The sequence below is a fragment of the Myotis yumanensis genome, unplaced genomic scaffold (genome assembly GCF_028538775.1).
Source record: "Myotis yumanensis isolate MYYU_CA2020_CCGP unplaced genomic scaffold, mMyoYum1.0.hap1 SCAF_5, whole genome shotgun sequence".
In the NCBI taxonomy this organism is placed as follows: Eukaryota; Metazoa; Chordata; class Mammalia; order Chiroptera; family Vespertilionidae; genus Myotis; species Myotis yumanensis.
Window position 1 is genome coordinate 88560012 of NW_027223756.1, and position 27593 is coordinate 88587604.

At 44.7% G+C, this 27593-nt stretch overlaps 1 protein-coding gene across 2 annotated transcripts in view; it reads right to left on the reverse strand.

The window, feature by feature from the left end:
* BRD4 (bromodomain containing 4) overlaps positions 1–27593 on the reverse strand; it is an 85846-nt gene that overhangs the window by 39637 nt on the left and 18616 nt on the right. The gene's annotated exons all lie outside the window — the stretch shown is intronic.

A 27593-nucleotide genomic window follows, 5' to 3' on the forward strand; every position in this document is an offset into this window, starting at 1 on the left:
TACACACATCTGGGAGCCCCAGAGCAGGGACATTTTTACTTGATTCCTGTCCTCCCAGTACAAAGTAGGTGATCAGTGAATGACTCTGGGATAAAAGGCATCCCACAGTGATCACACAAGATTGTCATCCTGCGGCTTCCAGCTCAATCTCAAAGTTCTGGAAAAGGAAAGCAGCTCTCATTCGCATAGGAAATTGTCGTGACTGGCCAGACCATCCTTCACTCAACCAATGCTTTCCATATGAGCTCCATACCAGGACTGGAAACTGCAGTTGAAATGATATTCTTTAAATGATTAAGCAATACCTGGATGAGTACTGCAAAGAAGGGCAAGGCTGCTCTGGCCACAAACAAGGAGAGTGTGCACGCCTGTGGAGGATGAGGCAAAGAGGAGCAGAGAGGGACAAGACAGGAGAAGGCAAGACCAATGTAGTAACACAGACACAGGTTTGGAGGCAGGACAGATACCAGTGCATGCAGGCAGCTGAAAGGAGGGGAGGTGGGATGGCACAGTGAAGGGGCCAAGCGACCATACTGGCTTTTTGTCCTTCACAAGGCCCTAACTGCAGGGTTGGGAATATAGTGTGCGGTGAGGGACAGGCTTGGAAGGTGCACTGGACCCAGATTCTAGGGACATTCTGAACATAGAGAATAGGAGAATCTCATTCCTGCCTCAATTATATAGTTGAGAATCCCATACTCAACTGTACCTGCACACATTCAGCATGCTGTTCAGATGCAAAAGATGATGCACAGAGACAGGGTACATCAGTGAGGGTGAGTGCTAGCTAGGGCTGCTCTCTGTGTGTCTGAGTCCTGCAGGAAATAAATGGCTCTCAGCACCTGAAACCAATGGGGAGAGAAGCTGGAAATGCAGAAACTCATAAACTCACCTATAGATATATGGAGGAATTTATTGTCTAGATTCTCTTGACAGAGTAGACAGCATCTTCAACCAATTCAACCAAAGTTTTACACCTAAAAGACCCAAAAATGCTGTCTCCTCTGTTTTTACAATGACCTGTGGCCAAGAGGCAGGAGCCACCATGTGTTGAGTTAGTTGAAGGGCAAGGGACAGAAAGAGAATTTCACTTATTATTTCCAACCCAAAGTTTTCATGATCCAACTGGGTGTCCCATTTGTGGATATACTCCCAAAAGATTTCATGTTCCCAGTTTAGAGAAATTAAGGCAATTAATCATTTCAACATCAGATGGCACGATATTATCTTTTGACAATGTCGTATCTTACAAAGCTTGGTGTTCAGCAGTTACTGCAAGAAAAAAGCAGATAACATGTAAAAATTTACGTGGTACAAGAAATGCAGGTAGCAGATGGCCAATCTGGTTCTAGCGTGTGAGGAGCCGCGCAACAGGCACACACATTCCATTAGGAAGTAACTATGGTTATCCAAGGGTATTGTCTTCCTTCCAATTTATGTGCTTTATTTTTTCAAACTGCTGGGACATTAGTACTTATTTAGTTGTTTGCTTTGGCCTAGAAGCAACACAAAACATTGAGATGCTAAGAATGTTGTGAACCACAAAAGTTTGGCAACTTCTGGGTTAATGAAAATAAATTATTTTCCTAAATTTACAGACACACCCCCCTCCCCCCCCCCCCCCCCCCCCGCCATGAAGCATTTCTGTTTCAAGGACATTGATTGCTATCATCCCAACTCATCTAAGTGATCTGAAAACATTGTAAGGACAGACATTATTTAGCAGACAACACACTATAAATGTTTTTTCAAATTTCAACAGAAACTATTTAGTTTTCTGAAGAGTAGGAGATGGGGGGGGGGGGGGGGCGCGCATAAGGTAAGGCTTGGTTCTGGGACTTAGAAGGCAAGCAAGAGAGGAAAAGAGAAAGGCTATATGCACCTGCCCAGGAATAAGCTGATTATTCTAGAGATTCAGTCCCAGTTCTGCCCATCATAAGAGGCTGAGTAAACCTAGCAGGTTGTGACTGTTTACACTTTGTACTTGTGGTTCCACCTGAAGTTTTGGTCTCCCAGAGGGCCCACGAAGCCATGATACTGCCTCAACTCTGTCCTGTCCATTACTCACCCCTGTGCTAAAGCGACATGCACATAGTTAGCAAGATACCAGGGAAGGCAGGAGCAGAGCAGGTTGACTGGAAGCTTCATTGATTCTTCCGTGAAAGATGATGACCATACTTATCACACACACACCTGTGCCAGGGCCTAAGAAAGCTTGCCCGTAGGTACATGGTGCTTCCTGGGCTGGTGCTCTGCACTAAGCACTAGATCTGTATCTACCTGGTTAATTCTCACAGCAACTCTCTATAAGGCATGTGGTAGCCTCATCATCCTCATCCCCATGGCAACATGGAAGCAGGGTAGTGGTGGCCTGGTTGGTCAGAGGTCACCTGGGGCTGTGTTTATCTAGAGTGCTCTGTTCCATAGCAGCCTCTGCTCACCAACCAAACTCAGGGGTGGAGACAGTGGACCAGCACTGCTGGGCCTCGTGGGTCTGCAGTTTGGCCAATGACACCCCATTTTCATGTCCCAGCACTTATTATTTACTTATTTATTTTTAAAATATGTTTTTATTGATCTCAGAAAGCGGGAGAGATAGAAACATCGATGAGAGAGAATCATCGATCAGCTGCTCCCTGCACGCTGCCCTTACCAGTGATCAAGCCTGCAACCCAAGCATGTGCTCTCATGGTTCATGGGTTGACAGCCACTGAGCAACACCAGCCGGGCTTTTTAAAAAAAACAAAACACAACATCCTGGCATTTATTAATTAGTGAGCCTACCCTCTTTGCAGAATACCACGTGGTCCTTGAGCTGAGTCTCAGTTAGATTTCAGGAGTGGTATTTCCAAAGAATTTCACCCTCATAAACAAATCAGAGCCAAGATAAATCATAGTACCTGGCATCTGTTTGCAATGTGACTCGGCCCATGTCATAGGTGAAAATCTGAAGTACACTTCCCTGCTGATGCCATAGCAAGCAAGGTGGAAGGGAGCAGAAACCAAGTTGTTATTTATGCATTCCAAGCAGTAAGGGGTCCACAGGGCTGTGGCCTGAACTTGTTTCATGCCAAGCAAAATGCATAAAGAAGTTATAAGTTCACAGTTGCACACACTCTTCAGAAAAAGGAAGTCACTTCCCCACCGCTACAAGGCTCTACTAGTCAGTGGGGAAGCACACACACAGGATTCTTGTCCATCTAACTACCAGCTCAAGCAGCTGGTGAGAACAGCACTCATGTCATCAGCCAGACTGCACTACCTGGAGCCTAGCCAGTGGCTGTGAGCCCAAGCTGCTCTTAGAAGTCTTAATCCTCCTTCCCCAAGCTTGTACACATTCTGACCCACAGCCCTAAGACCTGCCAACTGGGCCTGTTACACCTTGGACTCCACCCAGCAGCTGCCTTAACTCAAGCGATTCAAGGTGCAGATGAGCCAGTCTTCCTGATAGGGGAGTACAGACGTACTCAAGCTCTCGGTCTCTCACCGAGGGGACCAGGTCTACAAGGACCCTGCAGCCAGGAGGACAGGAGCCAGGCCCCAGGCAGACCACAACCTTGCCAATCAGAATTCCAGTCCCTTTGCTTTGGAAACCAATCTAAATGACCTGTTGGATCATTAAATTAGGGGCACTGAGCCCTGGCTGGGTGAGCTCAGTTGGTTGAAGTGTCATCCCAAAAGGTTTAATTCCCGGTCAGAACACATACCATTGTGGGTTCAATCCTCAGTCGGGGCATGTATGAGAGGCAACCAATTGACGTTTCTCTGTCACATCTATGTCTCTCTCTCTCTCTCCCCCTAAAATCAATAAAAACATATCCTCAGATGAGGATTAAACAAAAAAAAAAACAAAAAATAGGGGCACTGAAAATTTTACACCATCTTTCCCTGAGAAAGCTGCCAGAAGATGGAGGACTGAGTGGCTCAGGTACAACAAAAGGTCTCACTGGTGCTGACAAGTAAATCTGATTGTATGGGTTTGTAAATTTAAAATGTTCCTGTGATGGACATACAGTAAAAACAAACAAAACTCTGACGTCGACAAGATAAAATGTGCTAGCCCTAACCAGTTTGGCTCAGTGGATAGAGCGTCGGCCTGAAGACTGAAGGGTCCCAGGTTTGATTCCGGTCAAGGGCATGTACCTTGGTTGCGGGCACATCCCTAGTAGGGAGTGTGCGGGAGGCAGCTGATCGATGTTTCTCTCTCATTGATGTTTCTAACTCTCTATCCCTCTCCCTTCCTGTCTGTAAAAAAAATCAATAATATATATTAAAAAAAAAAAAAAGATAAAATGTGCTAGGCCAAAGTATATTCCAGTAGGAGCAGGCTAATTTTTCCTATAAAAGGCCAGAGAGTAAACACAAGACAGCTGTGTGAGACATAGTTTGTTGCAATACTGCATTCTGCTGTTGCTATATCAGGAAAGCAGCCCCCTAAAAATCCTTAGACAAATGATGTGACTGTGTGCCAATAAAGATGAGATTGGCCTGTGGTTTGCAACCCGTTTCTAGACTTTATGACAAGGTGAGGTAAAGCAGAATGAAAAATTACAGATAAAATTAGGTAAAAATGTGCAAGTAGGCAGGTACACAGAACAGTAAAATGAAGTGGGATATGGTAGTGGATCTGTGGAAGACTTATACCTATTTACACTGAAATATCAATCATCAACATATATGTAAAAACAGCTCGGCTTCTGTATTCTGCCCCCTTTCACATGCCCCCTTTCTCTGTTGGTGGGGTTGGTCAGTCTGCCTGCCTCTCTACCTGGTGAGCTGGGTTCCAGGCACTCCAAAGCAGCCTTGAGTCTGGCCAAGTTTCCAAATTAGAAACTGGAAGATTATGACGGAAATATGATGCCATTAACTTAAACTCTGCATTCCCACTGACCTGGGTCTTGGGTTGTGCCTTTCATAAGTCATTGTCTTCTGATTGCCTTTTTTAAAGCTATTTATTCCAGTCCTTTACTTATCTTCATTTTTTATCTTTAGTTATTGATTTTTTCAAAAGAACTGACATTAAGCTAAACTATAATAAGAACTGCAATGTAACAGGGCTGTTAATTCATGAAGAAAAATTCTACTTTGATAGGTGGACTCCAAGATGGCTACAGAGCCATGCAGATCACAAAGCTGAGTGAGGTGGGCAGGAAGGCCAGGCACTTCATCCACTTAGATGAGAGTTTCCCAGTAGGAAGGAAACTACTGAAATGAGGAGAAAGACTAAGAGTGAGAAATTAGGATTAGGCTGACCAAAGTCTTGGGTTGCCCTGGTGTAGATCAGAAAGCTTCTAAAGATGATAGCACACTGGTCCTCTGAGACCCTCCCCATTTCCAACAAAAGGATGATAATCAAGTTCATGATCCTTACGAACAAAATGTAAAGCTGTAAAAATGAAAACTATGATGTTTCCAGTACACCAAATACTGAGGGAAACATGTTAGTGTCAACCTCCAAGCAAGTGATCAAAGTCAAGCTGTTTGGGGATTTAGAAGGACAAGTAGAGGGAGGTGAGCAGTGCAGACAATCAACAACTTGCACAGCCGATAGCTAGTAGTAGACAGAGAGAAGCAGTCCACTGCATGTAGCTGAAATGTTCCAAAATGCATCAGCTGGGTACACAGGTCTGGTATGTGTAAGTGAAAACAACATTCAACAAGTAAGCAGCGCTAACGCGGTCGGAATCTCCACAAAAGCATGTGGTGCCTCTAAACAGCAAAGTGGTGGCTGAGAGTGATACTGAAGGTTTCCCTGGGACCCACTTATGCTCACTGGGGACAAAAGGGGCTCAGGGAATGGGGCTAGCTGAGAGCTCCGAGAGACACCACAACTCGTCAGAGCAACATCTGAGCAGCACTTCAGTTATCACCACCAAAAGCCCTCAATGAGAGGAAAGTTAAAACCAGCCCTTCAATGGCTAAGAGGAGAGAGACATGGAGATACTCCAAGGAGCCATGAACAGATACATCCATGATGGATAAGGGCACACTCTGACTCAGGGTTTAGAGATGCAGGAGCCTGGTTACCTCTATGAAGAGTTGATGCCAATGAAGTGACCTTTTTTTTTTTCTTTAAATATATTTTATTGCATTTTTTTACAGAGAGGAAGGGAGAAGGATAGAGAGTTAGAAACATCAATGAGACAGAAACATCTATCAGCTGCCTCCTGCACACCCCCTACTGGGGATGTGCCCTTCACCGGAATCGAACCTGGGACCCTTGAGTCCGCAGGCCGACGCTCTATCCACTGAGCCAAACTGGATAGGATGTGGCCTTTTCTTTATTGATATTACCTACCCTCTGAACTTCATTGAGAAGCTAAATTTTAAAGATTTTGGAGGGTGGGGGTGAAGGTTACTTTTGTCAGTATCAGGCCCTCTCAAGAAGTGGCTCCAGGAAAGATGACTGACTTTTCCTCTCAACTTGCCTCACCTTTCTCTCTTCTTTTTAAAAAAATTGTTTTACTGATTTTTAGAGAGAGAAACATCAATCAGCTGCCTCCTGCAGGCCCCCAACCTGGGCATGGCCCCTGATTGGAAATTGAACCAACAACTTTTTGGTGCACAGGATGATGCTTAACCAACTGAGCCACACTGGCCAGGGCCTGCCTCACCTTTCATTGGGTTCAGAACCCAAGTAACGGGTGGGGGAAGGGAGAGCATTGCTTTTCCCAAAGAAAAGAGAACACAGAAAGTGACAAAGTTAACGTCAGAACTTGAAAAACCTGAGTCTGAGTCCCCGATTTCCAAAGTAGGAAATGAAAGACTGACACAAGGCCCAAAGACAACCAGCCAGAGAGAGATGACAGCACTTAAACTAGAGACACACTCGAAGGGTGCAGCAAAAATCGGCCCTTTTGTAGTCAAGCAGCCCTAGAGAAACAGCTAAGGCACCTCTCCTGTCATATTAGGGTTAAGGCCTTCAGATAGCTACCTCCATGCACTGCAGGGAGGCCTCAGCCCTCAGCAAATATTCAGTGTCTACTTCTGCCCTCATAATCTGTGCATAATCTAACTGTGAGGTAGATGCTTAGATTTAAATAATCATTCTCTCAAGAACAGCTAAGGAAGCAAAGAACTGCCCAGGGAGCTGCTGCTTTGTGAGAATGAATATTCCTGTTTGCCATTAATTACACCTAGCTTATACTGAAGTAAGTAACTCACAGAAGTGTCCCAACCCTTACTTTGACAGGAGGCGGCTGCAGATACTAGAGAGAAAGTGTGATCTACCTCCTAGCAGGGCTCCCCTAGGCAGCCCAGGGCTTGCCTTTAGATGGCAACCACTGGCAAAGCCAACCCTGGGTTCTATGCCCCAGGGAAGCAGCAGATTTCAGATACTGATTCTGTCCCACAGTCCAAGTTTACTACCTGGCTGATTCTGTAAGCTTGTCCTTAGCACCCACTCCAGTGAGGAGCTCTCAGGCCACCAGAAACCAAAAGAGCTGCCCCCGTGCACAGACAATATTCCCAATGAACCTGTAGCATTCCCTGGAATTCCTCAATGCCTTTGTATTAAAGTTGCCAAAAATATTCAACATTCACCACATGAAGCTTCAAACCAGGGTCTAGTATATAGAGGACTAAATAAAAATGCGCATACACATATCCTGGAGTGAAAAGGGCAAAGTGGGTTTTTAATAACTAGTTTGCAAGCCACGCTGAGGAAAGCTGGAGACGCACACCCACTGTGCAGTTTGAGCCCACGACCCTTCTGCAGCTCTCCACATCACTCTTTGGGATTCTGAGTTCTCCCAGACTCCAAATCTGGGAGGGTGCTGAGCTGATGCCCCCATTATCTTCTTTGAGGTCTTAATGCCCTCACACCAATGATTCCCACACCTCTGTACTGTCTGAGGGCCTGGGGCAAGGAACTAGACAGAAGAAAGTGAGAGAGCCTGGCCAGTGTAACTCAGTGGTTGAGCACTGACCCAAGCACCAAGAGGTCGCTGGTTTGATTCCCAGTCAGGGCACATGAGGGTTGTGGGCTCCATCCCGGGCAGGGGCCGTATAGGAGGCAGCCGATCAATGATTCTCATTCATAATTGATGTTTCTATCTCTCTCCCTCTCCCCATCTCTCTAAAAATCAATAAAAACATTTTAAAAAAAAGGAGAGGTCTTCTCCTATGTATTTAATAATACAGACCAGTCAGCATGTTCCTCCAATCCCAATCAAGCTACTTTCCTCCACAGGCCTGACATTTAGTGGAGGAGCAGAGGTGTGCCCAGGGTTCAAGTGCTCATAGGCATAAGGCTTCATTAGGTGTAGGAAATGGGCCTCTGTGACCCATCGCCAGCATGGCCGGCTTTTGATGGAAACAGTTGCTGAATTTCCCCAGGATAAACAGAATGTAGGGAGGAGAGAAGAGGATGTAAGAGCAAGGAACTATGGATCTGGGCCAGCTTCATGGTGGCAACCCCTGAGGCGCCTCAGCGAGCCTGGGGGACGTAGAGGCACTAGAAAAGGCCTCAGCCTAGTATTTTTAAATGGCATAATGGGAGACAATAAGACCCCTAGGCAATGTGTGAGGAAACTAGTGACCCCCATAGTACTCAGCCAATGAGGAACCTGAGGAAGGACTGAATCAATAGGCTGAGTTTGCTACCCCAGGTGTGCCTGTACAACTGGACAGACACCTGCTCTCAAGAACATATTAAAAGTCTCATTTTTCGCCATACTTATGTCTCTGAGTCCATTATTTGAATTTGAACAGGTAAGCATTTCTCACATTAGGAGAGGGCAGAATATGAGAAAAAGACTCCAGTTGAGAATTTGCAAACAACAACAAACAAACAAACAAATAAAAAACAGGGCCCAAAGTTCTTCAGTAGCCCAGAAAGAGACATAAAGAGAGGACTTAGGACCTGGTGGTGGAGGGTACAATGGGGGCTGCTGCACAGAGAAAGTGATACTTCATACTTGCATCATATCTACACACAACTGACAGAAACATTATGTGGCCACTCAAGCACTATAAAATTTTCTAGTAGTAATGTAAAAAGGTCAAGTTGAGTATATTTCATTGAATATGTAATAGTATATGCCATTCAACCCAATATACCCAAAATATCATTTCAACATGTAGTCATAATAAAAGCAATTTTACCTTTTCATACTAAATATGTCTGAAATCCAAGTATACCCCATACTTACAGCACATCTCAATTTAGTAGCTAAATTTTCACCCAAAGTAATTTTTCTGTATTTAGAGACTATAAAATTTAGAGTTGAAAAAGTAGATTCACATATCCAAAGTATTCCAAACATACTTAAAAGTTCTCCAATAACTAAATTAAGCATCAGTTTTAACATTTAAATAGAATTCAATAAAACTTAAAAATTCAGTTCCTCAGCTGCACTAACCACATTCTGATACTCAAGAGCCCCGCGTGGGCCTTATCATAAACATCTAGAACAGCGGTTCTCAACCTGTGGGTCGCGACCCCTTTGGGGGATCGAACGGCCCTTTTACAGGGGTCGCCTAAGACCATCGGAAAAACACATATATAATTACATATTGTTTTTGTGATTAATCACTATGCTTTAATTATGTTCAATTTGTAACAATGAAATTGGGGGTCACCACAACATGAGGAACTGTATTAAAGGGTCACGGCATTAGGAAGGTTGAGAACCACTGATCTAGAAGATTTCTCTCCTCTAGAAGCTAGGTCAGGGCACACCCTTTAGGAACTCTGCTCCAGAACTACAGCAACCCAGACCACACTACATATTTAGGGTTGGTTTGACCCCAACTCAGTCCCACACCAACCACCTTCATCACCCAGTGATCCACCTGTGTTACAAATCAACTTGCATTTTATAAACTTAAATGTAATTATTTAAAAGAAAACACTAATATCACATGAGATGTGTGAACTTGTTTGAATGGGAGAGAGAGACCTTTTGGGAGACAACATGGAAAATCTAATATGGGATGCAATTACTGTTGATTTTTTTGTATATAACAAAATGTTTATTGTGGGTTTTTAAGGATGATGCCCTTTTTGTTATAAATGAATAAACACTTCATTGATTTTTTATTTTTTTATTGTGGTAAAATATACATAAAATTTAACATTTTAATCATTTTAAAATGACCAGTTTAGTGGCATTAAGTATATTCACATTGTTGTGCAGCCAGCAGTACCATCCATCTCCAGAACATTTTTAATTTTGTAAAATTGAAACTGTCCCCATTAAACACTAACTACCCAATTCCCTCCCCCCAGCCTCTGGCACCCACCATTTTACTTTTCTGTCTCTATGAATCGGACTACTCTAATTACCTCATATAAGTGAAATTATTTGTCCTTGTTATGACTAGCTTCTTTCACTTAGCTTGATATCCTCAGGGTTTACACATGTGTCAGAATTTCCTTCCTTTTTATAATATTCCACTATATGGATATACACTTTTGCTGCTTCCACCTTGTGGCCACTATGATCAATGCTGCTATGAACATAGGTGCACAAATGCCCGTTGGGAGTCCCTGCTTTCAAGAGAATGCTTTTACTTTTATTTTATTATTTTATTATTTTAAATCTTCACCCAAGGATATATTTTTATTGGTTTTAGAGAGAAGGAGGAAGAGAGGAACATTGATGCGAGAGAAAAACATCAATCAGTTGCCTTCCGTATGCACCAGACCTGGGCTCAAACCCTCAATCTTTTGGTGTACTGGAGGAGGCTCCAACTAACTGAGCCACCTCTGTCAGAGCAAGAAAATGCTCTTATTTTTAAAGTGATGCTTGCTGAAGCACTTCAGGTAAAATATCACATCTGCAACTTACTTTCAAAGAATTTGGATAAAAATCCCGTGCACTAATAAAACAAATGTGGCAAAATGTTAATTGGTGAGTCTACTTTTTGTAGATGTAAAATTTTTCAATATTAAAAGAAAAAATGTCAGTAACTTCAAAACTAGCACCAGCTACTATGAAGAGAAAGCCAGTGCAAAAATAAGTACAATGAAAATAATGTCGCTGGCATGGCTGCTTGCTCAAGATTTGGAGCTGTACTTAATTTGCACTAAGGGAGATTAGCATCTAATGAGATCTCAAAGTGAGAAGGACTTTGGGAAACAAAGGGTAAGGGTGTGTTCTCCCCTGGGTATTGCTGGTCCCAGGACTAGCTGAAGTCACCTTAGTTAGGGATTAGGCATCCAACAATTTGGGAACATTGTTGAGGGAATAGAGAGCAAGATCACCATGAAAGCTATTGCAGGATCACAAGAAGACCCCAAAAATGGGTGGAGGATGGAGTCAGACTCAAATATAATTTAAGAGGCTGAATCCTGATAGTTGACCCTGAGGGGGAGCCCAGGATTAAAATCAACTGCTAAACCATCTGGTAAAATGTTGGTTATCTAGGGATAAGGGCAGGACAGAACAGAACTGAGTAACAGGGCTGAGTGGGGACCATTAAGGAAGTTGTATACCCAGAGGGGAGAGCACCCAGAAGAATGTCAAGCAAAGTCCCTGCCGGGGAGGTAGGCAGAAAAAGAGACCCAGAAACCAGTAGCCTCCTGGTTGGTGACACCGCAGGCCAGGTTATAGGCGGCAGGTGTGGGCCACATGGCTTTAGGGTATCATGACTACTCCCTGGATTTTCTATCAGGCTGTTGGCAATTTAGAGGACTGGGGAAAACATAAATTGTATTCCAAGAATTGAATAGTTGGTGTCAAAGGGAAGGAAGTGGAAACTATCCTAGAAAACATTAACCATGATGTGAGGTACATAAGCATTAGATATTGAAGGGAGAGTTTTGGACCAAGGTGGACACACCAAAGGGAGTGGTGAGATGAGAACTTCTGAACAAGGTTCTAGAGCCTGAGTTGAGAGCTGGCTGGACTCCCAGGTTCCTCACAAGAAGGTGGGGACTGGAACACAGGATCTAGTTACAAATGTAGCTCCTTCCCAGATGATGTTTTGTGAGACACATGCAAAATTCAGCAGGACTACAGATGCTGCCCTGAGCCCCCTTCCCCAAACTGGGATGCCCCGCCCCCCGACCCCAATGGTGTAAAGAGCTTGGAGAGGCTTTGCATTTCCCTTGTTCTGGCCTCTGAGAAAGATGGTGGGTGCCATCCCCGGCAGATGGAGGAGGGCAGAGCTCTGAGCCCACCCTCAGTGAATGGCATGAATAAGCTCTTTCATTAGCAAAAAAGAATACGCAACAGTACCATCTGCTGAGGCGAGAGGAAGGTCAGAGGAACAGGCAGCAATCCTCAGCCCTGGTCCCCACCGTACATGGTGGCTGGAACAGGCAAGGCACGAGCACAAGAATGTAAACCATATGAGCTATCTCACTGTCCATAACAATTGGGGGAAGCCAAAATACAGAACCACACTAGAACTGCTTCATGTCTGTCTCCCACCTCAGGCTGCCCGTATACAGGTCTCCCATATCGCATGGGTTAAGGTGACTCGCTCAAAACGTCTCCAAATTACTCTAGTTGAAAACCATGCCTCTTACCGAATTAAAATTGGTGCGAGGATAGCTCAATCTGATGAAGCCAAGAGAATGGAAGCTGGGAAAGATGTGAATCATGGGGGATGGGAGCAAAGTGTGCTTGCGGGGACACTGGACACCCCCCCCCCCCCCAGTCACCCACAGCTGGGACCGTGCCCTTAGATAGGAGGGCAGGCAAAGGATGCTAACTCCCAGGGTGCCAGTGGTGCCTCAGCAAGGGACTCAGATCAAGGAAGCCTTCCTGAGAAGTAACCTTTTGCAGATCCACAAAGAAGGAATTCACATTTTGTCTTATTTGGTCTCATGGAGGAGGTTTGATTTAAAGGAAGAATGGGTAAGTAAAAACCTCCAGGATGGGGTAAGGGTGTCACACACTTGAACACAAGAATCCCCAATGGTAGAGGTTGTGTGAGCAAACCCATTTGGGATTAAGCGCCTCCCCTCACTGATGACATTCAAAACAAAGACTAAATTGAGTGACATGCAGATTATTAGAAGTGTACTCAAATGGAGTCAATGTCAAAAATTTAGTACTGGACTATTTCAATTCTCAAAATGCTGCACTGGTATTAATGATATTTCAATGTGCCTTCACTAATTCTGTTACCATGTTAGAACACAAACATATAATTTGTTCCCTTCGAGTTCACTGGTTGCCATAGAAATGGCATCAAAATGCATTCTACTTTCAGGTGAAGCAGCACACCATGGGAGTTAAAGAAAAATCTTCATCTAATTCAATCCAGTTCAAACCCTGTAAAAAAACAGTGGAACCTCCGTTCTAGAATCTAATTCGCTCTGGAAGGCTTTTTGAGAAGTGATTTGTTCGAAAACCAAATCATTTTTCCCCATTAGAAACCACGTAAATTGAATTAATCTGTTCCAGACCCCCAAATAATCCCGTTTTAAACTTTCTTATATACAGCACGTGTCTAATGTACTGTTTAACCTATAAATAAAAATTTCTTAAATTTATCGAACTACCCCCTACTAGCCTTAAAGGAATCACTTTCAGCACTCGTTCCAGGGGTGTCTTTCAGGTCAGCATGCAGCATGTTCGTGTGTTCATACATTACTGCCTCAGAAATGCTGTCACTGGCTAACAGCTTTTCCTTTATCTAAATCAACAACAGTTTTTCAATCTCTTTAATTGCCAGTGATCACTGCTTCTTTCACACCCTTACCAATATTAGCACTCTCAATGGCCTCTTTTTGTTTTAAAACTGTGCTAATTGCTGACTGGCCAGCAACAAAAGCATTCTCTCCTTTGTTGCCTGAGAAAAGCCAAAGGGTTGTTTGACTGTAATTAAGTGCAAGTATACCTAGAACATCACCTATACAGATATGTCCTAGGCCTAGGGGAGAAAGCAATTTCACTCAACACAATCATACAGAACACTAGCCCTATGAAAGATCCTCTAGGCCACTGGTTCTCAACCTTCCTAAGGCCGCAACCCTTTAATACAGTTCCTCATGTTGTGGTGACCCCCAACCATAAAACTATCTTCGTTGCTACTTCGTAACTGTTAATTTTGTTACTGTTATGAATCGTAATGTAAATATCTGATATGCAGGATGTATTTTCATTGTTACAAATTGAACATAATTAAAGCACAGTGATTAATCACAAAAACAATATGTAATTATGTATGTGTTTTCCGATGGTCTTAGGCGACCCCTGTGAAAGGGTCGTTCGACTTCGAAAGGGATCACGACCCACAGGTTGAGAACCGCTGCTCTAGGCAAACACAACTGAGGTGGTGGGGCCACCGCCCTCAAGACTGGGACCCAACATATTCTACCCTCAACCAAGGCACATCCAGAGGCAACAAAGCTCACAGCACACACACCCTCCTTCTCTCTCTGAGCCCACAGTTTTCATGTTTCTGATTTGTTCCATTTACATACTGATCCACATATATATGAAAATGTAAGCTCCTGTCCTAGCCAGTTTGGCACAGTGGATAGAGCGTAGCGTAGGCCCACGGACTGAAGGATGCCAGGTTCAATTCTGGTCAAGAGCAGGTTGCAGGCTCCCTTTCCCAGCCCTGGTCGGGGCATGTACAGGAGGCAACCAATTGATGTGTCTCTCTCACACTGATGTTTCTCTGTCTCTCCCCCTCACTTCCACTCTCTCTTAAAACAAAACAAAACAAAACAAAAAAACCAAAATAACAAAACAAAACATGTAAGCACCACCCCCAATAGACACAAGATCCCTTGTGGGTGAGGTTCACTATCTCTCATGAGTAAAGATAGAGAATAAAGGCTATTAAATAGATTTCAATCCAAAGTATGACTTGAGAGGTTTTTAAAAAAGTATTAAGAAGAAAAAAGTATTATGAATAAGAAAAAAGTCTACAGAGGTGATGGTCCCAGCAGGACCTAGATCGAAAGAGGTGGGCGTAATGGCATTTTTGACCCTGCAAGACCCCATCCAAGGAGTTCTGATAAGGGTCCAGATTGCTCCTACTTTTGTTAACTGTGTCCCTGTGATCCGATTACAGTTTTCTTCCTCTCGCTATCCAGCATCTATCTGGCTTGTCCTTTTGCTGCCCTCTTCACTGGTATGTGCTAATATGTATCTGTCTGGCATGGGTCTGTAAGACAGTGTGGAAATGAGGCTGAAAACCAACTGGTCCAGGATGGCCAAGAAGCAGGAATGTGGGGGTACCTAGGTATATCCCTGTCATTTCAGATGTTCCTCGTTTAGGTGAAAACTCTGGATTTCTGATTCAACCATTCAACAAACTTACTGTATATCTTGTAGCACTGCAGGCTCTTGGGATTCAGCACAAAGGCACCTGCCCTTATGGGTTCAACAATCAAGAATGAAAACAACTATGTGATGTACTATGGAAAAAAAGGGTGGGTGTACCTGGGATTGGGACATTTTTCATCCCCACTTCTTGGAATTTTTCACAAGTGAGGCTCTATGGTTCTTAATCTCTTCTCATTTCCTCCACTTTATATATTAAATGGTGTAACAGTCACACAAAGAACAAACTTTCTTCACTGAAACATCTCATTCATGTGTAAATTACTCAAAAAACCATTCCCCTGGCATATATCTCTATTTTGAACATGGTGGCTTGTGATTTACTTAAATAGCAGCTTCCATTCGGTGATATCATCTTTACACTGTCATCTTAAAAGATAATGAAAAAGGACAGATTATTTTTTACCTTTAAGGATTTACAGCTCATTAAGCCAGTTCCATGCTACAACTTCACTTTTTACCTGAATCTTGATTATTACAAGCACATGTACATTATTCTCCAGAGAGTCAAGGATCGGGTCAGTTATCCTGGACTCCACCCATCAGGTGGTTTGCAATGACAGCAAACCCTAGGTTTACATTATTACAGCTAGAAGAATGCTAATTCCTCCTGGTAGTCACAGAATGATTCCCTAAATAAAAGCCACAATTGTAGGCAATGCTGAATAACAGCTACTCTGCTGACCAATTTTTCATTTCACAAACATATTCCACCTATAATTAGGAAAGCAGGCCAAGAAGAGTCCCCTTGTTATGGCAACAAGCCACTGTCTTTATTGACCATTCCCTGGATTTCTATCTCAGAATTCTCAGAAACCCCACAGATCCTATGTGCCAAATGTAAAAGACCTTCAAGTCACAACAGTCTTGGCAAGGTACCTTTATGGCCTTTACTCATGACTGCAGACTCGGGTGACTTAAATCTATACCACCAGGGTCTCTCTTTGCTGCTGGAAACAGGGACCCAGAAGCTCTCGGCATTATTTGGACTACACCACAATGGACCAATATAGAAAGCTGCTTGCCTAATAAAGCACTGTGAGCATATGAGGAAACATCTGGAGAGGCTTTTATGCCCAAATATCCTGAACTGAAAATGTCCTAGGTCTTGGACATCATCATTTTGGACCCTAAAGGACTCCAGGAAAGGAAGGAGAGCAGCTCTCTGCTCATCACTGGGTAGGCAGGACACCTTCTCTTGGAGGTTCAGTGCCCTTGGAAGGGCTGGCTCACGCCAGACCACCACGGACCCAGTGTACATCTGGGATCCTCACAACAGTCACCTACCATTGAAGCCAATGACTCAAGGAGGCAATGAAGTACCACTCAAAACAGTGACATCCAAATGGAAAAAACAATCCTCCTATATAATAAAGAGCTAATATGCTAATCAGACCAAACAGCAGAACGACCATCCGGACGACCTTCTGGACGAAGCCAGGGCTGCGAGGGCCAAGCCCCTTGCATGAATTTCATGCACCAGGCCTTTAGTGAATAATAAAGTCAACTTAAATTCAAAATAAGACAAGTTGAACCCCCAGATGCCAAATGTAAAAACTGAAGCTAAAAAACAAACCTGAAACTCAAGTTTAGCTACAATAGAGTGGTAGCATCTGATAAGGCCATCACAAAGCCCCCACACCACAAAGAAGGCAGACTTATCTCTGTTCCCAGGACACCAGGATAGAAGCAGCTTATTGAAAGGGGAGAGGAGCAGTTGAAGGCATAGCGAACAGGACAGCAATTCGATAGCAGGCAAGAAGACAACTATGTCATTTTACCAAAAGAAAACCAGCCAACAATTTAACTGCCGTGACAGAAGGAAACAGCTTTAGATAAACTATTCGGGTACCACTCATTAATCTGTGAGTGAATAAAATCAATATTCAGCAAGGTGGCAAGGTATACCTGCTAAATATTTTTTTATTATGGTAAAATATGCAAAACATAAAGTTTATTCATGTTTTTATTGATTTCAGAGGGAGAGAAAGAGATACATTGATCGGTTGCCTCATGCATGCACCCTACTGGGGATTGAACCTGCAATCTAGGTACATGTTGTGACCGGGAATCAAACCTGCAACTTTTTGGTGTACAGGATGATGCTCCAACCAACTGAGCAATCTGGCCAGGGCTACTACTTTAACCATTTTTAAGTACATAGCTCAGTGGCATTATATACGTTCACATTGTTGTGCAACCATTAACCCCACCCATCTCCAAAACTTTTCCATCATCCAAAATTGAAACCATACCCACTAAACAGTGACTCTCACTCTCCTCCATCCAGCTCCTGGTAACCACTCTTTTATTTTTTATCCCTATGATTTGACTATTTTAGGTATCCAGATATATAAAAACCCAGGGTCCATAACGTCCAAAACAACCGAAGACTCGACTGACCAGAAGTCAGTCCTGCAGTCAGTGCTGGGTTGCTGTGCGACCCAGCACTGACTGTCGTAGCTGCAGGCATAGCGACCCAGCACTGACTGCCAAGGGGGCTGTGGATCAGGCCTGGAGAGAGGCCTGGAGAGAAAAGCAGGGTCTGATCCGTAGCCTCTGTGGCAGCTGTTGATCAGCCCTTCTCTCTTTCTCTCTGGGCCTGGCCAGCAGCCGCGCCTCTCTGATCAGGCCCAGAGACGCTGATTGGCATAGAAACTGACTAATCTGAACCAAATCTGGGTGAACTGTGAGGAGCCAATGGCTGCCTAGTAAGTGGAGCTTTTGATGCTGACTGGCATAGAAACCGACCAATCAGAAACAAATCTGGGTGAACTGCAAAGGCAGAACCTAAGGTGGGGGCTGAGGAGGGGTTTTAAGGGCAACAGCTGTTTGGTGTAAGGTATAAGAAAGCGGTTCAATTTTTTAATGACTGGTTTGGCAGTATAGTGCATATGGCTGGATATCAGTCCAGATACAGGGATTATGTATTTTTGTCTGCCAAGAGCATCTCCTCCTGCTGAAAAAGGATCCCCCTCCCCATTTAAGCAATCCTATCCTATATAATCTATCTATACTAATAAAAGGGTAATGTGCTAATTAGACTGGGTCAACTGGCCATCTTCGGGACATCCAACTTCCTTCCGGACAAAGCCATGGTGGTAGGGGCCGAAGCAGAGGCATTTGGGGGCGATCACGCCAGCAGCAAAGGGCAGTTGGAGGCGAGATCAGGCTGGCAGGGGAGGGCCATTGGGGGTGAGATCAGGCCAGCAGGGGAGGGCAGTTGGGGGCAACTAGGCCGGCAGGGGAGGGCAGTTAGGGGCGAGATCAGGACAGCAGGGGAGGGCAGTTGGGGGCAAGATCCGGCCTGCAGGGAGGGCAGTTGGGGGCAATCAGGCAGGCAGGCAGAGGCAGTTAGGGGCAATCAGGCAGGCAGGCAGAGGGGTTAGGGGCGATCAGGCAGGCAGGCAGAGGGGTTAGGGGTGATCAGGCAGGCAGGCAGAGGGGTTAGGGGCAATCAGGCAGGCAGGCAGAGGGGTTAGGGGCAATCAGGCAGGCAGGCAGGCAGGTGAGCAGTTAGGAGCCAGCAGTCCCAGATTGCAAAAGGGATGTCCGACTGCCAGTTTAGGCCTGATCCGTGTGGGATCGGGCCTAAATCAGCAGTCGGACATCCCCCAAGGGGTCTCCAATTGGAGAGGGTCAGGCTGAGCTGAGGGACCCCTGCCCATGCACGAATATCGTGCACTGGGCCACTAGTCTTACATAAGTAGAATGATACAATATGTGTCCTTTGGTGTCTGGCTTCTTTCACTTGGCACAATGTTTTCAAGGATCATCCATGTTGTAGAATGTATCTGAATTTTCTTCCCTTTTAGGCTCAGTAATGTTCTAGTATATGGATATGCCAGTGTTTATCCATTTATCTGTTAGTGGACATTTGGGTTGTTTCTACCTTTTGGCCATCGTGAGTACTGCTGCTATGAACATTGGTGAATCCACAACCCTTTTACCTCATGGCAAAGACTATGGTAATTCATTTCAGAAAGTCTTCCATTTCAAATGAATAAATAGCTTCAGCACTTAAAATGGTCAGAGCGCCACTTCCCAGATTTCAGCAGAGCCCAAATGTAGCCAAAATAGTCAACTGGGCCTTGATAATAAACCAGACCACCATTTCCTCTGTCCTCAGACTAAGAAGGTGGTAACCTACAATGAAGAGAGCAGATGAAAAATCCATGGGTGGATATAAACAAAAGCATTTTAGTCAAGCATGACCAGAAGTGTGTGCAATTTGCCCAGCAAGTTTCTCCTCGGGAGACAGTGCAGTTTCCCAAATTTTCAACACTCAGCACCTGACCCAAAGTGAAATTTTGATACAAACAGTGCTTTACAGAACTGTACAGCTGGCAGCACCTTGGAAACCTTAAAAATATTGATGCCTAGGCCTCTTCCCACAGAGATTGCAATGAACAGCGTTCTGGGTGGGGACCAAGTATTAGGAGTTTCAAAAGCTTCCCACATGCTCTAACATTCAAGCCAAGACTGATCCACTGCACAATCAAGAAATCGTGTGCTGTGCCAGGAGTCTATGAGTTTATACAAACATAATTCACAGTAACTTTCTCATAATATGAAACTACACATTTCTGTAAATGTGTAGTAAAACAAAGATGAAAACACCAAGGCAGAATGTTCTCCTTCCCTTGCATCTGTGCAGCTGTAAATGATAAAGGTCTGGATATGCAGTTCAGAGTGGAGGAGACATGCTGGTCTCTGAATACGTATCTGGCACACAGGCACCGGGAACTCCACTGTGATCTCCACCAGCTCAGCGAAAAACACCCTCATGGCCAGATTTCCTGGGTCCACTTGTTTCTTCCCCAGTCCAGAAGTCAAGGGGATGAGAAGAGAAATGGTGGAATGTGATTCTGTGATAGCACTGAACACAATCAAAACTTGGCTATAATTCCAAGGCTAATTTCTAGGTTAGGAAATTGTCCCCTTCCCACTATTTTTGCAGAAGTCTTTTCAACATATTACAGCAACTAGCAACCTAAGACAGACTCGTGTTCCAAAGATTCATCAAGCCAGTTCTTGGGACTTTTTTGCCAGGTTCCCAGGGAAGAATGTTGTAAATGATGGCTGGATGCCAGGACTCATCCAAAATGAACAGAAGAATCACTGATCTATTTGGAGCTTGGGGCTCTAGGACCTGGCTGACACCCAAGATTTCCAGGATGCAGACAGCCAATGTGGGGTGAGGCCTGTAGTTTGGGGCCCTGCATAGTGAAGTGGCATGGTAGTAAAAAACCATGAATGGTGGGCAAGCTGAACTTCAAGAAGGGACTAGATAAAACTATTCTTCAGCTATAATTGTATCCCCAATTGCCTCAACACTCAACCCCATGATACTACTTTGTGCTGTCTAGAATTTCCAAGTCAGCTACCAAGTGGCCCAGATATAAACCATGCAAGTTGAAGCTTAAACTTGGTGGAGCCTGCCCATCCAAGAAAACCAGCTTGCTGAAGGAAGCTACACCACATCAGAATTAGCACAGACTGGAGGTACCACGGTCTGCTGTCTATGCAGACTGTGTCTCTGGCACATCAGGGCACTGGGCACATGACAAAAATCCAAGGATTCTAGCCAAATTTCCTCTCTCTCTCCAAGATGATCACACATGCACCATTATGACACTCTTGATTTCTTTGTTTAAAATATATTTTCATTTATTTCAGAGAAGAAGGAGGAGGGAGAGAGAAACATCAATGAGAATCACTGATTGCCCCACAGGGCGGATCTTGCCTCCTGCACTTCCCCTACTGGGAATCAACCCCGAAACCCAGGCATGTGTCCTTGATTGGAATTGAACCCGGGACCCTTCAGCCTGCAGGCCGATGCTCTGCCACTGAGCCAAATCAGCTAGGGCTTGATTCCTTTGTTTCAATAAACTAGGTCTTTCCTGCCTGGAATATCCTGTCCTATACAACACCACATCCTGGCAAACCCCTCTCCTTCAAGAAGCCTTCCCTAAGATCCTGTCCCCTGCTCACCCCAAGTCTGCTATAGGTGGCCTTCTCGAAGGTTCCTATGGCCAAATTTTGTCTTATCACAATCACAAGATGTATCTAATGCTGAGAAACTAGCTTCTTTCCTAAGATCTAGACCAAGGCAAAGAAGCCCTTTCTCACTACTTCTTTTCAACATCTTGCTGGAAGTCTTAACTAATGTATTAAGGACAAGCAAAGGACTGTCTTGGCCAGTGTAGCTCAATTGGTTGAGCGTGATCCCATGCACCAAGAGGTCAATGGTTCAATTCCCGTCAGGGCACATGCCAGGGACAGCAGAGGGCATGAGGAGGCAGCCAATCAATGATTCTCTCTCATCATTGATATCTCTCTCTCTCTCTCTCTCTCCCCCCCTTCCTCTCTGAAATTATATATATATATACATATATGTATATATATATAAATAATATGTTATATATATGTGAATATTTAAAGACAAGAAAAGGAAATGGAAGGGATACAGACTGGGAAAGGGAAAAAAACTGTCTTTATTTTCAGATGACATCATTGTTTATGTAGAGAATCCCAAAGAATTGACAAAACACATTACTGGGAACTAAGAAGTAATTATAGCAAGTCTGTAGAATACAGGGTTAATACACAAGTCAACTGTTTCCTATATATCAGCAAATAACTGGAATTTGAAATTACATACAACCAAAGCATCCACCAAACTGTGATCTTGTTAGTTTCCCTTCTTCCAAGTTCATATTGCTATGGACAGTATCCAGTCAGTGCTTGGCAGGTTGAAATGTCCCAATAAATGTTTCAACACAGGCAGAAACCAACCTTAATGCCTCCAGACAAACAGGGCTATCCTTACCAGCAGTAATGCAGAGAGTATGTCATGGCTGCTAAAATGAACAGGAAGCCCTCGAGAAGATAGCATGGGGATAGGGGATGAGGTGGGATCCCAATGCTCAGTCTACTGACCTCCCAACCACACCAAGCACTGCCTGCTGAAGCAGCACTCCACCCAATGGCTGAGCTTAAATCTGAGTTTTGAAAGCCCAGGAGCCTAAAGTGAGTCAAACCAACTTACTCTCAATCCTCTGAATATCAACTAACAAAGGTTGTTGACAGATTTCTCTAATATGGCAAATAACTGGTTTCCCTCTGGTTATCTAAGCACATAACCCCCTTTTGCCTTCCTTTGGTGGGGAGTGGCCTCTGATAGTGGTGATGGCCTCCAACATCCAGGTGAAACTATTTCAGAACCAGCAAGACCATGGTTCAGATTCTGCCCATATGACCCTCAACAGGCACCTAAGCCTGAGGTCTTCTATTGAGATTTTGTAACAGCTAACTTGTGTTTCCACAAGCGCTAAAAAAGAAAAACCCCCAGATAACCAAAAAACCAGTCAGCAGAGTTTCTAGCAAACGGTAAAATAAATAAGTAAATGCAATATATGTGTGTGTGTGTGCGCGCGCGTGCACGCATGTATGTATGCATATGTTTCTTCCTCTCCCCACACACAAACAGGTAAATACAAGATATGAAACGCTAGCAGCCCTCAGTTACGTCACACAAACCTGACAGAAAAGACAGCATAGCACCCAGGTCCTGCATCATCACTGTCACGGCACCTTCAAATGTCAGAAAGGCCAGAGAGACCTGCTGCCCTCCTGCTGACCACACTGCTAGAACTTCCTCTTACAGTTCTTAGTTTACTGAGAGCTTTTCTGCCATTAAGAAAAACATCAGTTGAATATATTACTACTCACCTTCACGGACAAGCAAGGTACAAGCATTTATAGCCCCTCCACTCTGTCTTCACAAAGTTTGTACATCACCTTGGGACTTAAGTTGCTTTACAAGCCTTTGACTCATTAAAGCCAGACACATTCCTGCCCCTTCCTTTGCTCTGCCTACTAGATAAGTATAAGAACTTTCCATTTGCACTCCTTTAGAGCATGATGACATTTCATCTTTTGGATTTGCCTCTGCATTGGGCTGAGGTCTAGTGGGAGATGCCCTGCCTGCTGACAAAGGAAATATGGATGTGAACTCTAACAAGCAATCCTCATGTCATCTATCTGAAACAAGCCCTCATCACAGGGATGATGTAAGAGGCAGAAAGCAGCGAGTTCACTTGGAAGTCAAGGATGGGATTGTAACAGCAGCATAGAAAAACCCAAGAGCAGGGAGAAAGGGGTACACCGTGCCTATCCCCATCCCCAATCTCTGGCATTTCTACCATCTCATTTTCAAGCTGAAGGCCCAGCAGTGTACCCTGCAAGCCACAGCATGACAGGCGGCCAACACGAGTTACACAGCTGCCAACAGTTGTGATAAAGGCTCCACAGGTGCCCCAGGCAGGCCAATCTGGACTTCATTATTAAACAATGCTTTATTGGCGGGCTCTACAAAACACACAAATGGGTACGAGTCCACAAACAGAAGTATTTATTGCAAGCACTGCCAGAATATTTGGTTTGTTTTTAACTGAACCTTGGCTAAGTCTGTACAAGACTGTGGTTAACTTGAATGGCTGTCAATAAACACTGCAAAATGCTTTCCTTGCATTCTTACTGTAAAACAGTGGTTCTCAATCTTCCTAATGCCGCGACCCTTTCATACAGTTCCTCATGTTGTGGTGACCCCCAATTTCATTGTTACAAATTGAACATAATTAAAGCATAGTGATCAATCACAAAAACAATATGTAATTATGTATGTGCTTTCCGATGGTCTTATGTGACCCCTGTGAAAGGGCCGTTCGACCCCCAAAGGGGTCGCGACCCACAGGTTGAGAACCGACGCTGTGAAAGCTTGTGGTCACATAACTCCTCTCCCCACCACCCCCCACCGCCCCCACAAAAAAAAAAAAGAATGAAAGACTCACTTCTATACAACTTCTTTATTTTTTTAAAAAATCTTTTTTTTATTGATTTCAGAGAGGAAGGGAGAGGGAGAGAGAGATAGAAACATCAATGATGAGAGAGAATCACTGATTGGCTGCCTCCTGCATGCCCCACACTGGGGATAGAGCCTGCAACCTGGGCATGTGCCCTTGACTAGAATCAAACCCGAGACCCTTCAGTCTGCAGGCCGACGCTCTATCCACTGATCCAAACCAGCTAGGGCTATTCAGTTTCTTTAACACTTGTGAACTAAAATTTGTAATAATCTACTTCCTACCACCAAAAAATCTGGCTTGACAGAAAGAACACCAAATCATTCAACCCCTAAATACACTATCAGTACAAACCCACCTGAGGCTCAAGGAAAGAAATTAAGTCCCATGCTAAGAGATCCCTAAGCAGTCCAGGCTAATTTCCTGGGATTCCAGCACTTGGGTCATGATGTCACCTTTATAGATCATGCCCTGGGCACTGTATCAACAGCTCTCTTCTGTTGGCACAGAGCACAGGGCACCACAAACACTTGCAGATGTGAACACTTTGGGAGCAAATGTGCCTGCACAAATGCCTGAGGCTCTGGCCTGGCACTACTTACTTGACACCATCGTGTCTGTTTAACAACAGAAGGGCCAAGCATTTTATTAGGTGATCATTATGTATAAACTAGTGACCTGGTGCACGGATTTGTGCACATTGAAAGGAAATTAATTAGAAGGTGGCTGGTGGGGCGAGACTGAGCGGATACGCCCTGGAGCCAACCTCCCATGGTCCTGCCATGGCCAGCCACACCTGGGGTGGCACCGTGGCTCGAAGGGCATCTGCGGAGTGAGCGGAGTTCCTCCGGCAGGTGGGGTCCCTCGGCCTGGCCTACAGGTATCTCTCCGACATCGCCCAAGGGTCCCGGAGTGAGAGAGAACACTCTGCAAAGTTGCTGTCGTACAGGGTGTGGAATGCAAACACAAGTGTGCAATAAACTAGATTCGGGGCGACAGTGCCCCAGTAACAACATAACCCTCGGCCGAAGGTGGAATCGCATGGCCCTGCGAGGAATCAGGCTCCCTCCTCTCTGGTTTCAGGGTGCATCACCCGAGAACCACCACTGCCAAATCACTGCAGCTCTGTAGCTCCTGCGGTATCTGCTTGCCTCCTGGTAGTCAGTGCACATCATAGCTACCGGTTGGACAGACACTTAGCATATTAGCCTTTTATACATATAGATTATATATAGAGATGGGCAGAGTGCTCCCTCCCTTTGTAAAAAAAAGAATCCCCACCTTTAGAATTCTGCAGCTTTCACAAAAAGTCACACAATTTTTTTGCAGTAACAATGCGATCAACTCAGAGTTCCTTGGTAGGGGTACGGGATGGGATGCAGGGACAAGGGGGCAGGGCCTGGGGCAACTGAGGTATGGCCAGTTCTTGCTAAAAAGCAGTTTCTTCTAGCAATAAATGCCCTATCCTCAAGCAGAAAGCCTAATACGCACAGATGTAGAGACACACACAGAACAGGGACACACTTCCATGTAGGAATGTACTCCGTGGCATGACATCCATGCTTCCTCCTTCCTCCCCCAGAGCAAGGCTGCAGCAACATGCTGCCACTAGGCAGCCATTACTGCTCCAAAATTCCGATGCTATCTGTCCTTACAGCAGGCGGCTACCCTCTCCTACAGCTCACCCACCAAGATTCTCAAGCTAAAAATAAGACGCAACTGCTGCTCTGGAGAGAGCTCTAAAGTGGTGGCTCTCATCTATGGCTAAACGGAAAACTGTTTAGGGAGCTTGTTTAAAAACCCATGTGTGGCCCAGCCAGCATTGTTAGAAATAAGGTGAGCCCCAAAACCAGGGGTCCTGGAAGAACAAAGGATACTTGAGAGCCAGACAGCAAGGCAAATATCTTTACTTCTGCAGAAGGGTGCATACCAACACAGGGTCTGGCAGAATGAGCACTGAGCGGCCAGCACGCTTGGAGTTTTACTGCTGATGGGGTTTTACTACTGACACACGCTGTCTGACCCTCACTCTTGATTGGTCAAAGCTTAGGCTCACATTTTTGCGCGATTGGTTAATTTAAAGGAAAAAGGGCTGACCTTTGCCATTTCAAAATGGCAGTTGCCTAAACTCCCTTCTTTGACAGAAATGATTACTTGTTTATTCTCACAGCATGGCTCAGTGGTTGAGAGTTGACATATGAACCAGGAGGTCACAGTTTGATTCCTGGTGTGAGAAAATGCTCACTTGTCAAATAATGGACTTAGAGACTGTCCCATTGTACAGGCACACCTGGGATAGGGAACATAGCCTATTTATTTAGTCCCTCCTCCGGTTCCTCACTGGCTGAGTACTATGGGGTGACCTGTTTCCTCATGTCACCTAGGTCTTGCAATCTCCCATTAGGCCATTAAAAAAAAATTGGCCTGAGGCCTTCCTAGCTGCCTCCACCTCCCCCTGTCTAGCTGTCGCAAACGCCTCCAGGGTTTTCACCATGACGTTAGCCCATGTTCACAGTTCTTTGTTCCCCTTCTCTCCTCCCTACATTCTGTTTGCCATGAGGGGAAATCAGCAAATTCCATCAAAAGCCAATCATGCTGGAGATGGATCGCAGAGGTCCATCTCCTACACCGGACATGGCATATACCTGGGTTGTGGGCATGATACCCAGTGGGGGGCATGCAGGAAGTGGCCGATCAACGATTCTCTCTCATCATTGATGTTTCTCTCTCTCTCTCTCTGAAATCAATAAAAATATATTAAAAACAAACAAAAGCATGTATGGCCCTGGTTGCTTTGGTTCAGTGGATAGAGCGTTGACCCACGGACTGAAGGTTCCTGGGTTCGATTCCAGTCAAGGGCACATGATCAGGTTGCGGGCTTGATCCCCAGTAGGGAGCATGCAGGAGGCAGCCAATCAATGATTCTCTCTCAGCATTTATGTTTCTATCTCTCTCTCCCCTCTCCCTTCCTCCCTGAAATCAATAAAAATACATTTAAAAAACAAAGAAACACTCCACTGTTTGTTTAAAAACAAACAAGTATTTGATGGCTTATTACTATATGCTTGCTCAGCGATTCCCTGTGTGAAGGTGTATGACAAAGCTCCTGGCCATAATACCAGCAACAACACGCAGAGAACGAAACTGGAAAAGGCTCTCAAACCCTTAACCTGGCCAGAGCTCATAAAGAAATGTCCACCCAACTTTCATAGTCATTACTCTGATCATGGACATCTTTAACTGTACCACACCACACAATCCTAGCCCATTCAATTCCTCCACAAGTTGTTCACAGAAGGCATGCTGTGACAAAAATACCAAAGACCACCAGATCTCCAGCCATCTGTTTGCTAACATGAACGCACACTGTGTGTCTGCACATGTGGTCACTGGCAGTCACTCACTAAAAAAGCTCTTAAGGCTCAAAGCTCCTGGTTCGAAGTTGTCAGGACTCAGCCTTAAGACTGCACCA